This window comes from Alosa alosa, chromosome 3 (genome assembly GCF_017589495.1).
Source record: "Alosa alosa isolate M-15738 ecotype Scorff River chromosome 3, AALO_Geno_1.1, whole genome shotgun sequence".
NCBI lineage: Eukaryota > Metazoa > Chordata > Actinopteri > Clupeiformes > Clupeidae > Alosa > Alosa alosa.
In genome coordinates this window covers 4,250,419-4,265,018 of record NC_063191.1, presented here as the reverse complement: position 1 = coordinate 4,265,018, position 14,600 = coordinate 4,250,419, and the positions used below count along the sequence as shown (strand labels likewise).

At 42.6% G+C, this 14,600-nt stretch overlaps 1 long non-coding RNA gene across 1 annotated transcript; it reads right to left on the bottom strand.

Annotated features, from left to right (window-relative positions):
- Window positions 1-372: 372 nt before the first annotated feature.
- Window positions 373-14,043, bottom strand: LOC125291754. Its single transcript, XR_007193058.1, has 3 exons — window positions 13,795-14,043; window positions 1,011-1,192; window positions 373-745 (listed from the first exon to the last, which is right to left on the bottom strand). It is a non-coding gene; the product is annotated as an uncharacterized LOC125291754 (long non-coding RNA).
- Between the last annotated feature and the right edge of the window lie 557 nt (window positions 14,044-14,600).

Here is a 14,600-nt window from a genome sequence, read left to right as displayed (position 1 = left end):
GATCTCCCTCATTTTCGCAGTTGCCGACAATTTGCAACCCACGAATGTCGCGTTTGACTGTGCCACAAATTGTCGGAACCGTACTATGACGTATGTGGAGAACTCACAGAGTGCTAATGGCTCTAATTAGCATATGAATGCAGCGAAACTGCGCCTGGCTTGAATATCCTTATACTCAGTATTGGATGAAATCACAACTTTCAAACAAGTAAAATCACTCGTGATTGGTTGGCAGATCTGTCACTATTGGTCACCCTGGCTCATAATAAATGTAAACCACAATAATAAAATAATAATAATGTATGTATTCATATAATTATCACACTATTATTACCATCAAGGACATGAATGAATTTATAGAGGAAAGGAACATTTGCCAGGAACACAGGAAAACTTTATTAAAACAAACACACAACTATGTGCAAAGCGAAGAACTGCCCACACAACGTAAGCTCACGAGCAACCCAAAAGCTACAACTCCGTGACCTGGCCGCCTCGGGGCTGTAACTGGCGCTTCTTTCTGAGGCAGGCCCGTTTTGCAGACACCTATGGTGCATGGCTCTGCACTTCAGAGTCGCCTCTAACCGGGACTGCAGCGTGGCACAGAGTTCAGAGAGCTCCGGACTCTGAAAGGCCGGCGATCGTTACAATCCTTTCAGACACCCAGCCAACAACACCGTCTACATCAGACATCAGGTCTAAGGTGGCGGATTTCCAAAGTCAAACTCTGTCTCGATTCCAGCAGCTGTAAAAAACAATTAATAAAGACAATCAGTACTGTGCGATGCACTGCGTATGGACACGACACATCTATCAATGCACCTGGAAAATAGTCACCAAAAAAGTCTTAACCTCTTTCTTCTCGATCGACTCAAAAAATACACTTTAATAAAACAACTTACACTGGTTCTGCTCACTTGTTCTTTTGCAAGACTACTAGGCTACTCTTAGCTTTGGTTTTAGGCTAGGGTACTTTTAGTTTAGCTAGCATTCATCGAACATATTCTTACCGCAAGCTTGGGATTGTGCACCCGTCTTCTCTACTTGTCTCTCCCGCATAGTTTTTCCGACTCCAGAGCAGCCAACCGCTCCTCTATGGACAGCAACCTGGAGTTTACCGAATTGCTTGAATGACTTGCAGACAGCTTCGGGCAAAGAGGAGGTCACTGCCCCATTAAGAGGCAAAGTTAGTCTGTGAAAACAAAATGTACAGTTAAGATTGGTATCTATTAACGTAGCCTATCTATTTCCTTATAAGCTATAGCAGAATGAAAGCATAGTCTAAGCATAGCCACTGAAGCACATCTTCAACCTGAGTCTCCATCACAGACGAGCCCCAACACTGTGGAAGACATCATGTCTCACCCCTGTCATGTTCTTTGATTTCTCAAGTGCTTTTAACACCATCCAACCCCTCAGGCTGGGAGACAAGCTCTTGCAGATGCGTGTGGATGCTCACCTGGTATCCTGGGTTACAGATTACCTGACCGAGCGGCCACAGTTTGTCAGATTGAAGAACTGTCTCTCAGACACCGTGATCAGCAGCACTGGAGTGCCACAGGGAACTGTGCTCTCTCCAGTCCTGTTCACCCTGTACACATCTGACTTCTGCTACAATACTGAGTCATGCCACATGCAGAAGTTTTTCGGATGATACTGCAATTGTGGGGTGTGTCAGGGATGGGCAGGAGGATTAATACAGAAGCCTGGTGGAGAACTGTGCAGTGGTGCAAACTCAACCATCTCCAACTCAACACTTCGAAGACCAAGGAGATGGCGGTGGATTTCCGCAGGTCTAAGCCCGCTTTGCTACCAGTCTCCATTGATCAGGGTTTGTACGGGTGCTTGAAATCCTTGAAAATGCTTGAATTTTAATGTTGCGTTTTCAAGGTTTGAAAAGTGCTTGCATTTCGGATAAAGTGCTTGAAAATGCTTAACATTGTAGGTGTATTTCTTTTGACAGAAATAGCTATCTGACGGAATAGTTAGCTTAGCCTATTAGATGCAGAAAGTCGGAGAGTTTAAAATGAAAACTTCTCCGCCATGGTCCTCGCTTGCGCCTCTGCGTGTGTGACTGATCTGCCCAGTCTATAGATCTGCCAGTCTGTTTTCATGCGTGACAACGCCCCCCTGCACACAGTCGGAGATGACCATCAACATGAAGTGAGGTTGCGTTTTTAATGAGCTTTGGTTAGAAAACGGCTATTTCGGACTGCTGAACTGAAATCATGTAGGGTCATACAGATGCATTGCTAGCTACAGTAGGTCGCCATTAAATCTAACATATTATTGAATAGGCTACTTAGCTCCAATTATTGGAAGACAAGGAGAAAGTTGACGGAAGTTGAAAGAAGGAGACGAAACTTTATGGTAGGTATGTGAATGCAAAACCACACCAGTCATGTCTATGGCCGTATATCTACCATAGAGGTCACTTTTCTTTCTTCAAATTTCGTTTTATTTATTAACTCAAAATAGCCGACAAGACAATTATCCTTGCATCAATGCACCGTCACGCAACACGTAGTTGTAGATACCTCTGACATGTCAAAACGAAAGTAAAGTTGACTGCTATCGCGGAACTACAGTAGCCACTTAATACTGTAGCTACTGTTACTCAATGTGAACCGCTGTATTTAAAGCCATGTATAGTATGTTTAGTACTTAGCCACTTAATAGCCACTGTATAGGCGCTGATACTCAATTTGAACCACTGTATTTAAAGCCATGTACATGTATAGTATGTATAGTATAGCCATTTATAGCCACTTAATAGCCACTGTATGGACACTGTATAGCCACTGTATAGGCACTGTATAGCCATGTACAGTGGGCATCGCTTTCAAATGGCCACTTCAGTCGCGTCGCGGTGTGAAGCTTTAGTACCACTTTCAGCCACTGTCGTCGCTCTGCCACTGTACTGTACATCGCTCTGTCAGTAGCCTGACTGCCGCCCCTTCTGAAAAAGCAGGAGGCTACCTTTAAACATAATTGTTACCGAGAGGAATCCCAGCCTATAACAAAATAAATCATGCATAATTAAACATTACCTCGATTAAGGCTACTTGGGTATGGCTTAAGGCTTGACTACACGGTGGTAGCGAAAATCGAAATCTGCTTTTGATAGCCTACCGGTGCGCTCCACAAAACGAAAAAATATCTTAATTTGCTGTCTACGTTATTGTCAGTGTTGGGGTAAGCGAACTCGCAAATCAAAACAGTGTCTTAATTTGCCCTACTTCTTGACTGCAATGTAGTCAATTGACTGCTTGACATGTCATTTTATTTTTCTGTACAATAAACAAATACATCTGCTTTATGCTTTATGGAGTTTTCTCTTAAAAGTTATTCAAAAAGCCTTTCAGACAACTCCTAAACTAGGAGTGAGTCTTCGTTGCTATGGATGACGTCATTACTCCTGCGAGCTTGACTGAAGTGACCACCTTGATTGGCTGACGATTGTAACGCGGAATGATTCCAAACACCTCCCTTCCGATGATGAGTGACAAGTGACAGGTCGGAGAATGCGTCGCTACACAAGTAGTAGTGCGAAGGAGGGAAGATGATTAATAACTGAATAAAAAGGCCTAGCCTAAATGAATAAAGAGTAAGGCAAAACAAATAGCCTAGTAGCCTAATGAAACATAGGCCTATGGATTGATGCAGTCCTCTCGACTTCTTTTAAACTGTCACAGAGGTGGGAAGGTGTGATTTGTTGGGGGCAGGGCCGAATTAACTGGGCACAAATGTCTGATTGCCCCCCTTCCCCCCAGCCAACGTGAATCGGGTGGTCAGTTAATAGGCCTAGCCTAGGCTATATCGTGAAGATTTTTCTTGCCATCTAAGGCCGGCGAAGATCTGTGAGGCCAAGCCTCACCAAGTAGCTCGTTTGTTTACAAACTAACATTCCATTAATTAAACTGCTTTATAGGCTATGCCGAAATAGTTCAACATTTTGAATATTAGTGTCGGGTGAATTGAAATGTTCTCAAAGTAGCCTTATGGCTGAAAGCTGCTTGGGATCCCCCCCCGTCAAGCAATATAACCATACAAACGCGCTTCCCTGCACTCATTGTTTCAAAAGGAGTAATTTCGGCTTTGTCAGAACTGAAGAGCTGTGGACGGACGCGGCACGGCATGCCCAATGAAAATAAATTAACGCAACGCGAACACAACACAGACCCCGCTTCTCTGCGTCAGTCACTGACATGAACGAAACACAGAACCCGCTTCTCTCACGGCAGTCACTGACAGTAAGGGAAAACACTTCCCATGACAAAGACATCGTAAAACACTGAAAGTTAATATTTTGTCACTAGCAACATACATCTGTCCTTTGTCAAATATGTTATGTTCCAAGTAGCCTATCGTAATTCTGCTTCATAAAGTTGAACAAATACATTTGCTTATTTCACAGAAAAATATAAATAGCCAGTTAGGGTCTACAGTGCAGAGTTGGTAAGTTATGGTAGGCCAACTTGGAGTGAACATACAAACAGGGAAATTCTTTCTGTAGTAGCTGAGTAGCCTGATGGTAGGCAGGTGCGCACATATAATATGTGAGATTGCTGTTTATAGACTTCAGTTCTGCATTCAACACCATAATACCACAACAACTCATCTGCAAACTTGACAAACTGGGACTCAGTACCTACCTCTGCAACTGGCTACTGGACTTCCTCTGTCAGAGGCCTCAAGTAGTACGTGTTGGCAACAATATCTCAAGCAGCATCACACTGAGCACGGGCCCCCAAAGCTGGAGTGCTCAGTCCGCTGCTCTTCACCCTGCTGACGATGACTGCACTGCAACCTACAGCAACAACCACATAGTGAAATTTGCTGACGACACAACTCTGGTGGGTCTCATCACCTCTGACTCACTCTGTCTCATCAATACAGGTTGGAGGTCGACCTTCTGACCACGTGGTGCAGGGACAACAACCTCCTGCTGAACGTCAGCAAGACCAAGGAGATTGTTGTTGACTTCCGGAGAGGTCACACCTAACACTGGATCTCTGGCTTAAGAAAGCTCAAGCCGCCTGTACTTCCTCACGGAAACTCAGGCGAGCAAGTGCTCCACCAGCCATCATGACCACATTCTACTGAGGCACCATTGAGAGCATCCTCTCCAGCTGTATCGCTGTGTGGGGCGGAAGCTGCACTGAATACAACAGGAAAGCCCTGCAGCATAGTGAACAAAGCTGGAAGGATTATTGGTGCTCAACTCCCCTCCCTGAAGGACATTTACACCTCCCACCTCCTCAAGATGGTGACCACAATTGTGAGTGATGCAAGTCACCCCGCTCACAATTTGTTTGATCTACTGCCCTCTGGGAAGAGGTACAGAAGCCTGCGCCCCCAAGACTACCAGACTCACCAACAGCTTCATACACCAAGCTGTAAGGATGCTGAACTCTCTCCTCCTCTCCCCCTCCACCCTCAGCTACATAACATCCTGGACATTGGACCCACAATGGCCGCCTGCACTACTCCACCTGCACACTTGAACACTTGCACCTTGTACACTTTACAACTTGGTGTTGTTGTCCTGAAAACACAACACTTCTGCCGCTCTTACATAACTTGCACCACTATGCCACTTTCTTTATTACTTAGGTCAAACAGTATTTTATAGTATTTTACAGTATTTGCACTAGTATTTTATTGACTGTCTATGCACAATTTCAACAACATTTTGCTGCTCTTATTTTTTCATTATTATTATATGTGCCCTCTTATTTACTTATTTACTTACTTTTTTGTTTACTTGAATGTTATGTTTGTCTGTGGACTTAAAATTGGTCAAATATGTCTTGTCTTCACCGTGGGATAGTGAGAAACGTAATTTCGATCTCTTTGTATGTCTGGAACATGTGAAGAAATTGACAATAAAGCTGACTTTGACTTTGACTTTGATAAAACGGTCGAGCAAACACATTGTTCAAGAGACTATCAAATCACATAACAAAAGCGTTCACCCAAAGGTAGGCTACTTTCCGTTTTGCAGTCTTCTTAGAAACTACAATCTGACTACAATTTCGAGTTGTGACTGGATACTTCCGCTGAGTCACATCCGGATGTGTTCGGACCGCGACCAGAAAGTTGCATATTCGGTTTTTCCGCGGAGAAGCACTAGGGGGAGACGAAGCACCCACCAAACGACCCAAAAAGTGTTGTAGAACCATCAGAACGTCTCTCAACCTGCATAATTAAGGTAATTTTTGCTAAAATTGTTGCATAGGGCTTCTTTAAGAGTTGTGCTAATTAGAATCAGCTAATTAAGTGAATGGTTGGAACAAAAATGTGAGCTGGACTTTTAAACCTCTGACTATAACTCAAATAATCAGAAATACATGGTAAAATAGAAAAAAAAGCAGTTATCTGTTTTTTTGTAATTTTGTCTTGCAAACATGTAAATTTTAGTTGAGTCAACTTAAATATTTAGTTATCTGTGAAATCAACCTATTTCACTTTTTTTTTTAGTAATTTTAACTTGACAGTCGTTCAACTTTGGTTTTGAAGTCAACTCAATAATATGTGGGCTGAACTTTAAAATTGTAAGTTATTGTCCTAACTACAGCAGTTAGGGATTATGGGTAAATGTTACCGTCTTGTTAATAATGTTTTTTTTTCGTTCTCATTACTCTTTATTGTGGCTTTTTGGATGTGTATGACATACAACAACTGATGAGCAAAATGACTGTGTAAGGGATTTTCAGAGTATTGTCAGGATTGCCATTGATGAGAAGACCATTATTAAAATATAGCTGCAAGCAGCAATGTGGGGGCCAAGCAGATGAACAGGAGTTGGGATTGGTATTGCATTGGACTGGACCGGAATTGACTGGACTGGCTTGGATTGGATTGGGAATGGGTCTTCAGTCCATGTACAAAATTTGGTTTCCATACATAAAAGCATTGCTGAGATATAAGCCTACTTCCTGTGATTATAGATTGGATTGGACTGGACTAGACTAGACTAGACTGGATTGGATTGGGATTGCAGAGATATGAGCCTACTTCAAGTGATTGTTGATTGGATTGGATTGGATTGAATTGCATTGGACTGGACTGGATTAGATTGGACTGGACTGGACTGGACTGGAGTGGATTTGATTGGACTGGATTGGGATTGCAGAGATATGAGCCTACTTCATGTGATTGTTGATTGGATTGAATTGGACTGGATTGGATTTGATTGGACTGGATTGGGATTGTTCAGATATGAGCCTACTTCATGTGATTGTTGATTGAAAAGTCTTGCTAATTATAGCACCCCTAGTGGTCAAAAGTCACCAAATTTATTGTGCATCCTCAGGTAGTGGCCATGAGTCCACGTACTAAGTTTGAGGTTGATACGAGAAAGTATTGCTAATTATAGCGCCCCTAGTGGTCAAAGTACACCAAATGTATTGTGTGTCCTCAGGATGGGGTCCCAAGTCCATGTACCAAGTTTGGTTTTGATACGTGAAAACGTTGCTGAGATAGGAGCTAACTCCCTGTAACTCTAGCGCCCCCTAGTGGTCGAAGGTCACCAAATTGATTGTGTGTCCTCAGGATGGGGTCCCAAGTCCATATACCAAGTTTGGTTTTAATATGTGAAAGTGTTGCTGAGATATGAGCCTACTTCCTGTGATTATAGCGCCCCCATAGTGGTCAAAAGTCACCAAATTTATTGAGCCTTCTCCTAATTGGGTCCTGAGCCCATGTACCGAGTTTGGTTTTGATATGTGAAAGCTTGGCTGAGATAACAGTTCACTTCCTGTTTGGCGGCTTTGCCACCAATTTTGATTGGTCGTCACGGGCGACCTGTTTTGAATATAGGTCTATATTTGAATATAGGTCTATATTCAAAACATTCAAATGCATTGCGTTTGTGAGGGATGGTCTGAAGATCATCTGTGCAAAGTTTCGTGAAAATTGGATGAAATTTGTGACCTGTGAAAACTTTTAAGTGTTTTTGATGAAATCCAATATGGCGGTCCGATCAATTATGTTAACGTCAAAAGTTGATATGCATCAGCCTAAGGACCTCCCAAGGTATTTACAGAGTTCACCAATATGTTTTAATTTCAAACACATCACCCCATACAGGCCAAAGTTTTGTTAATTATAGCGCCACCTGCAGGTCAAGTCATCAAATTTATTGAGCCTCCTCCTATTTGGGTCCTGAGCCCATGTACTGAGTTTGGTTTTGATACGTGAAAACCTTGCCGAGATCTAAGTCCACTTCCTGTTTGGCGGCTGATTGGTCGTGACTGGCGACCAGTTTTGAGTATGGGTGTCAAAAGCAATGCAATTATGAGACATGGTCTGAAGATCATCTGTGCAAAGTTTCGTGAAAATTTGATTACCTGTGAAAACTTTTAAGTGTTTTTGATGAAATCCAATATGGCGGAACGTCAAACATGGCGGATATTGACGTCATGGGGTGTGTCGAATTCGGTCTTATCCAAAGATTCCAACTATATATCGATGATCAAATTTGGACATACGGTTCAAAAGTTAAGTGCATGGATGCAACACCAACTTTGACCCATTGGTGGCGCTAGACTGCCTGGGGTTCAGACTTGAAATTTGGTGAAATGGATTATGGGACTATGGAATCAATGTGCCAAATTTCACAACTTTTTACTGTACGGTTCTATGAGCTGCCAGAGACTCCAATGGCAGCGGAAAGGTGTGTAATAATAATAAGAAAAGGTAGAATCACTATGGGTTGCCTCGCAGCTTCGCTGCTTGGCCCCCAAATATCGGAGTGATTAATTGCACCCGGGTGTTTCTATTGGAATGGAGGCATTTTTTTAATTTACATCCAAACCAACAGGAAATGCGTGCTATCCATGGCGGACCATTTTGAGAAACGGTAGGGGATACAACAAGCTTTCTGATGGAAAAGTGGTGTTCAAACATTGTTCAGTGAACGCATAACACCGTCAGTTTGTAAGCGAAATCAAGAATTACGATCTTTCAATTTGTTTACCGTTACCTAGCAACCAAAGCTTCTAGTCAATCAACTTTTCAGCAGTTTTAATGTGATAAGGAGTGTACCAGAGAGATAATCAGGACATGGCTCCAGGATCTATGGTTCAATCTCGGTGAGAGTGATGTCATTATTTTCATTTTGGACTGAATATTTGCATGCCAACACAAAATGTTGTGAAAGTATGTACCATCGACTCTCTTTGATTTGGTGAAGTTACCTCGCAGCAAATAAGAGTTTGTGCTTAATCAACTGTCTCTGGTAGTCGCGTCTGCGTGAAACATTTTTAGATCAGTGGAAAAATCCACTTCTGGCCGCATCAGCTGTTTGCAGCTTGCTGATGGGTTGTTCAAGCTGTCGTTCTCACAATATAAATTTCAAAACAGTGCACATATTGTCTCTGGACGCGCAATTTCAGTAGCAGCAATTAGAATCCATGCATTTTCACAGAATTATTTTTGGAATCTGATCCCTTATCATACCTGTTCATTCGTACTCGTCGCTAGACTTATCGTGACTAAATTCAAGATGGCTGCGAACGGTAAACTTCCTGAAGGTACTGTCTGTATACATGAGTGTTTCATACATGAGGTTACACTAATAAACAACGTCACAAACTGCTGCTGCGCGGCGCTTAGGCTATCATCGAAGTGTTTTTCCCCATGCATTTATTCTAGGCTACTGTGAGAGAGGCGGGGTCTGTGTTGTGTTGCGTTAATTTATTTTCATTGGGCATGCCCTGCCATGCCGTCCACATCTCTTCAGCACAGCAGCAGCAATGGCAAACTTTTAAGTGGTGTTCAATGGTGTTGCTAAGTAGGCCAAGTTAGGCCTATAGGCCTAAATCAACATTGAATTAGTTATTGCAGGGGTCGGCAACCCAAAATGTTGAAACAGCCATATTGGACCAAAAAAACAAAAAACAAATATGTCTGGAGCTGCAAAAAAATAAAAGCCTTATAGAAGCCTTATATTGAAGGCAACACATGCTGTATGTATCTATAGTAGGCCTATATTAGCCTACTATCGAAATGGCTAAGTTAACTACAAATACATAATGAGCCTTCATGATTAAATGTTTATTTTTCCTGCAGTGCATTCTGTAGAGAATGACGCACCACGTGACTACTCTGTTGTGCGATGCCGCCTCAAGTTTAACTTCATTACAATATTAATGAATTATGTTTCATTGCTTTTAATTGTTGTTTTTATTTTGAGGATTCGAAAAAACAACAACAAAACGGAACGTGCCCCTTATCTGGGCAACAGAGTGCAATGAAACGCAGCCTACATTTTAAAAAATAAAACATCAGCCTTTTGAAAAGGTAAACTATATAAAATCAAATTAATACAGTTCAAGTTTGACGTCTGTGCAAATGCCAAGCAAGTCAGTGCAAGAGTAAAACGAAGCAGCATCCTCTTCTCTTTTGACACGCAACCAACGCAGCTATGCTCGGACCTGAGCAACAAAACACAATAATATCCCTAAGTGTCATTCCATATATATACTGACAAAAATCAGATATCACTTTATAAAAACAGCCACTTTGTTACTAAAAATGTGCCTATGACAGGATTGTGTACCCGTTTAATGTGACTTCTGTTTTCGGACATCACTGGTCAGCTTCTCAACATCGGGCATGTAAGATGTAACTTTAATCTTGACGCAGGACTGCAAGCTCTCATCTGTGAGGCGGGTGCGATATTTTGATTTGATGTACTTCATGTTTGAGAATATCTGCTCGCACAGGTATGTTGATCCAAAGATGGATAATAGTCCAAATGCATATGTCTTCATGTTCCTATAGCTGTCAGGAAGAGCATTCCATGTGTCATAGACAAGTGTCTCGGGTGTGCGATCATCTAATTTCTCCTCTAATTTTTGCGCTTCCTCTAATTTCTCCAGAAGTAATGCAATCGCACTTTTTCTCTCACTCCCAACTGGGTACTCGGCTGCAAATGTAGCATGCCTTCCCTGAAAATGTCTTTCCACATTGCTCTTTTTGTTATTTGACAACTTCTCGCTACAGAGCAAACATTCAAACAATCCTTCCGCATTGGCAATGAATGCAAATGATTCGGTCCAAGAAACGTTGAATCCTCTGTTCTCCTCAGCTATTTTTCTCTTTTTCCCTTTGGGATCCATGGCCCATCACACAGCCGCCGGTTTGTTTACAACAGCCACCTGCCTGGCATCCCGCCTTACTGATAGAATACTGATAGTGTGTCGCAGGCTATGACGTAAATCTTCGTTGACAGAAATGTTTAAATTTAATATTTATTCTACACATTTTTACAGCATTGAAAAACGTTAATAATGTTTGTGTCTTCCTACAGAAACCACATTAAAACAAAAAATCTATTTCTCTCCCCCATTTTTGAAAAAGCTTCAGGGAGCCACTAGGGCGGCATGCGGCTCTAGAGCCGCGGGTTGCCGACCCCTGCCTTAACACGACAGTGCAGATCTCCCAAACAACCAGGCAAGTAAACAGCAGGCCCAAACCACGCCTACTACTACAACTCCATTCACAAAAACCCCTCGCAAGTTACCACTAGACCTACTCACCTCACGTCACAAGGACTGTAGGATAGTCTAGACAAAATTTTACCACGTCGCTATATCACAGCCAACATGGGCCTTACACTGCTTAAAGCAGACAAACACCGGATCTGAAAAAATTGGATCGAGCCCCCATATGTCACAAACACCTTGGCTCAAAGGGAATGGACATAGGGAGACTGACACCGTCGGATAACGTTTAAATAATAATCATGAATTTATTTACAAATATGTACATAAGTCAGAAAGTGAAGAGCAACAAAGTGTCATGTGCATCAGCAATGTGTAGGCTATGTGTACTTGCTGCTCATTGCTGCTGAGTGATACTTGCTGCTCATTCTGCACTCGAGGCTGCACTCCTCCTCCCAGCTTGGCTTTGATTTGGTTTCTTTACTGTTTTCCCCCGAGACTGGCTAACACCACATTTCTATTAACTCTACATCACACTGACTTGTACTACACTTTTTAATCTTTATTCAACCTTAGTCTATGTTAACTTCTTTATTTAAAGGTAGGGTATGGGATTGTCTTTTTGGCCCATTTGTGCAAAATTACTTGAAATCCTGTTCCTAACCCACTTACAGCCACTGAGCTGGAAACACTGAAATGGAAATGAAACAAGTCAATCATCTGTAGAATGGGCAGGGCTCGAAAAATTATTTCCAAGACCACCTAGAATCATTGGACAGTAAGTTGGTCAATCAAACGGTCATACTATAACGGGGCTTATGGGATTATGGGCTGCAAAGTAATGAGGAGGGCATACCTAATGTCATCATATCACACCCTGAGGGTATAAGCTTTTAAAAATATATGGTAGAATCAGTTTCCCCTTCATGGTCTAGACCAAAATGTACTGGTTGTATACTTTTCCACCTAAATCCAAAGAATCTACATAAACTTTGTCTGGCTTTCACCAGACCAAGCTCAATCTTTTAAGATTGAACATTAGTCTGGGTATTTTCTACTGCACAAGACGTGTGATCAACGGTCATAGTTCAAATGACGCAATTGAATAGTCATTCACCAATCTGACCAAAGAACCGGGTGACATTTGCAGAGCGATGCGAAAACTCCAGGCTATCGTCATCATTTTAAACCTGCCAATAGCACGCCAGGTGGATAAGCCAGCTTGTGATTGGCCCCCGTAAAAGTGTAACAGAAGCAGCAGAAAGAGATGTACAGGTTTCCAGCCTGAGCTGGTGTGTGTAGAGGTTGTGTGTGTAGGGGTGTGTGTGTAGAGGTGGTGTGTGTAGAGGTGGTGTGTGTAGGGGTGGTGTGTGAAAGAGATGTACAGGTTTCCAGCCTGAGCTGGTGTGTGTAGAGGTTGTGTGTGGTGTAATGTTAGCCAAGGGTGGTGTGTGTGGGGAATGGTGTGTGTAGGGGTGGTGTGTGAAAGAGATGTACAGGTTTCCAGCCTGAGCTGGTGTGTGTAGAGGTTGTGTGTGTAGGGGTGTGTGTGTAGAGGTGGTGTGTGTAGAGGTGGTGTGTGTAGGGGTGGTGTGTGAAAAAGACGTACAGGTTCCAACCTGAGCTTTAGTAATGGTGCAGAAATTTGTGTGTGTAGGGGGTGTGTGTAGAGTGATGGCAGTGTGTGTAGAGAATTGGTGTGTGTAGGAGTGGTGTGTAGAAAAGATGTACAGGTTTCCACTGAAACTGGTGTGTAGGGATTGTGTGTGTAGGGGTGTGTGTGTAGGATGTGTGTGTGCAGAGGTGGGTGTAATTAGGGGTGGTGTGTGAAAAGAGATGTACAGGTTTCCAACCACAGCTGGCGTGCGTAGAGGTTTGTGTGTGTAGGGGTGTGTGTGTAGGAGGTGGCGTGTAGAGGTGCAGGGGTGGAAAGAGATGTACAGGTTTCCAGCCTGAGCTGCAGGGGGGAATAGAAACCGCCGTCAGATCCGGCTGAGTTCACCCAGCCTAACATAAACTCTAATTGGAGGGCAATTTTTTGATCAGCTTGATTGGCCCTCGAACCAAAATTGTTCTATAGACCTTTATCTACAATTTGGAAGTGAAAATTACATTTTTGAATTAATTTGAAATGAAAATGACAAATTGCCTATACACAGAACCCCACTCATTTTGATTTCGGAGGGGGTTGCAGTGTTCCAACCCAACAGCAACTTCCTATGGCTGTTTTACAAGTAATAAGACAGAGAGTAATAAGCCCTAAGTGAGTGTGGCAGGAGTGCTTTGCCTTATTAAGAGTTTATGTCTAAACAATCTCTGTTCATCACAAAGTAGGTCTTACCTCACGGTCTAGTGCTTCAGCTGTGAGAGTGAAGTTACGTTTCCTCTGCTACTTAGAGTCTCAAACACAACAAATACACACAGGCTGTTTCATCCTGCAGACTGGACACTGCTGTTGTAGACAGGCTTTACACACACACTGTGACTCCATGACAGGAGAAGAGGATCCCTGAGTGTTTCAGCGTAAACAGGAGAACTCCTCTTCAGAGAGATACGGAGGCCATTTTCTCTCCCAGTACCAGTCCCTCGTGTGGAACATCTACTGCTTTATCTACAGTAGTGCTGGAATCCTGAGTGCTGAGTCTCTGGATTAGACCTCTCTCAGTAGTGCTGGAATCCTGAGTTCTGAGTCTCTGGATTAGCCCTGTTCTCTCAGTCCTCAATGGTTCTTACCACCAGAATCAGTGTAGTACAGGTACATAACCTAAAGAATTGTTCTAACGGCAATTGTATCCACCAGAATCAAATATAAACTCTGATCTTATCTGAACAAGAAGCATATGACCCCAGAGGAAAGTCTAATTGAGCTCCAATTCATGTTTATGGTGTTATTGCTTTTAAACATTAACTTCATCTGGGATGGGCCATATCTTGGCTTTTGAATGAGTGTGTGAATAAGTACTGTCACAGAGGCTAGAATAATAGTTTTTTCTTTCTTTCTACCAGGTTACAAACATTTATGAATTGACCACATTTCAGCCCTCTAAGTCACTTGAGTCACTTTAGAAACACATCTCAGCCCTAGCACCAGGTCTTGTGAAGCTGTGTGTAAGTAGATCAAAGAAACGATGAGTAGTTTACACAGTT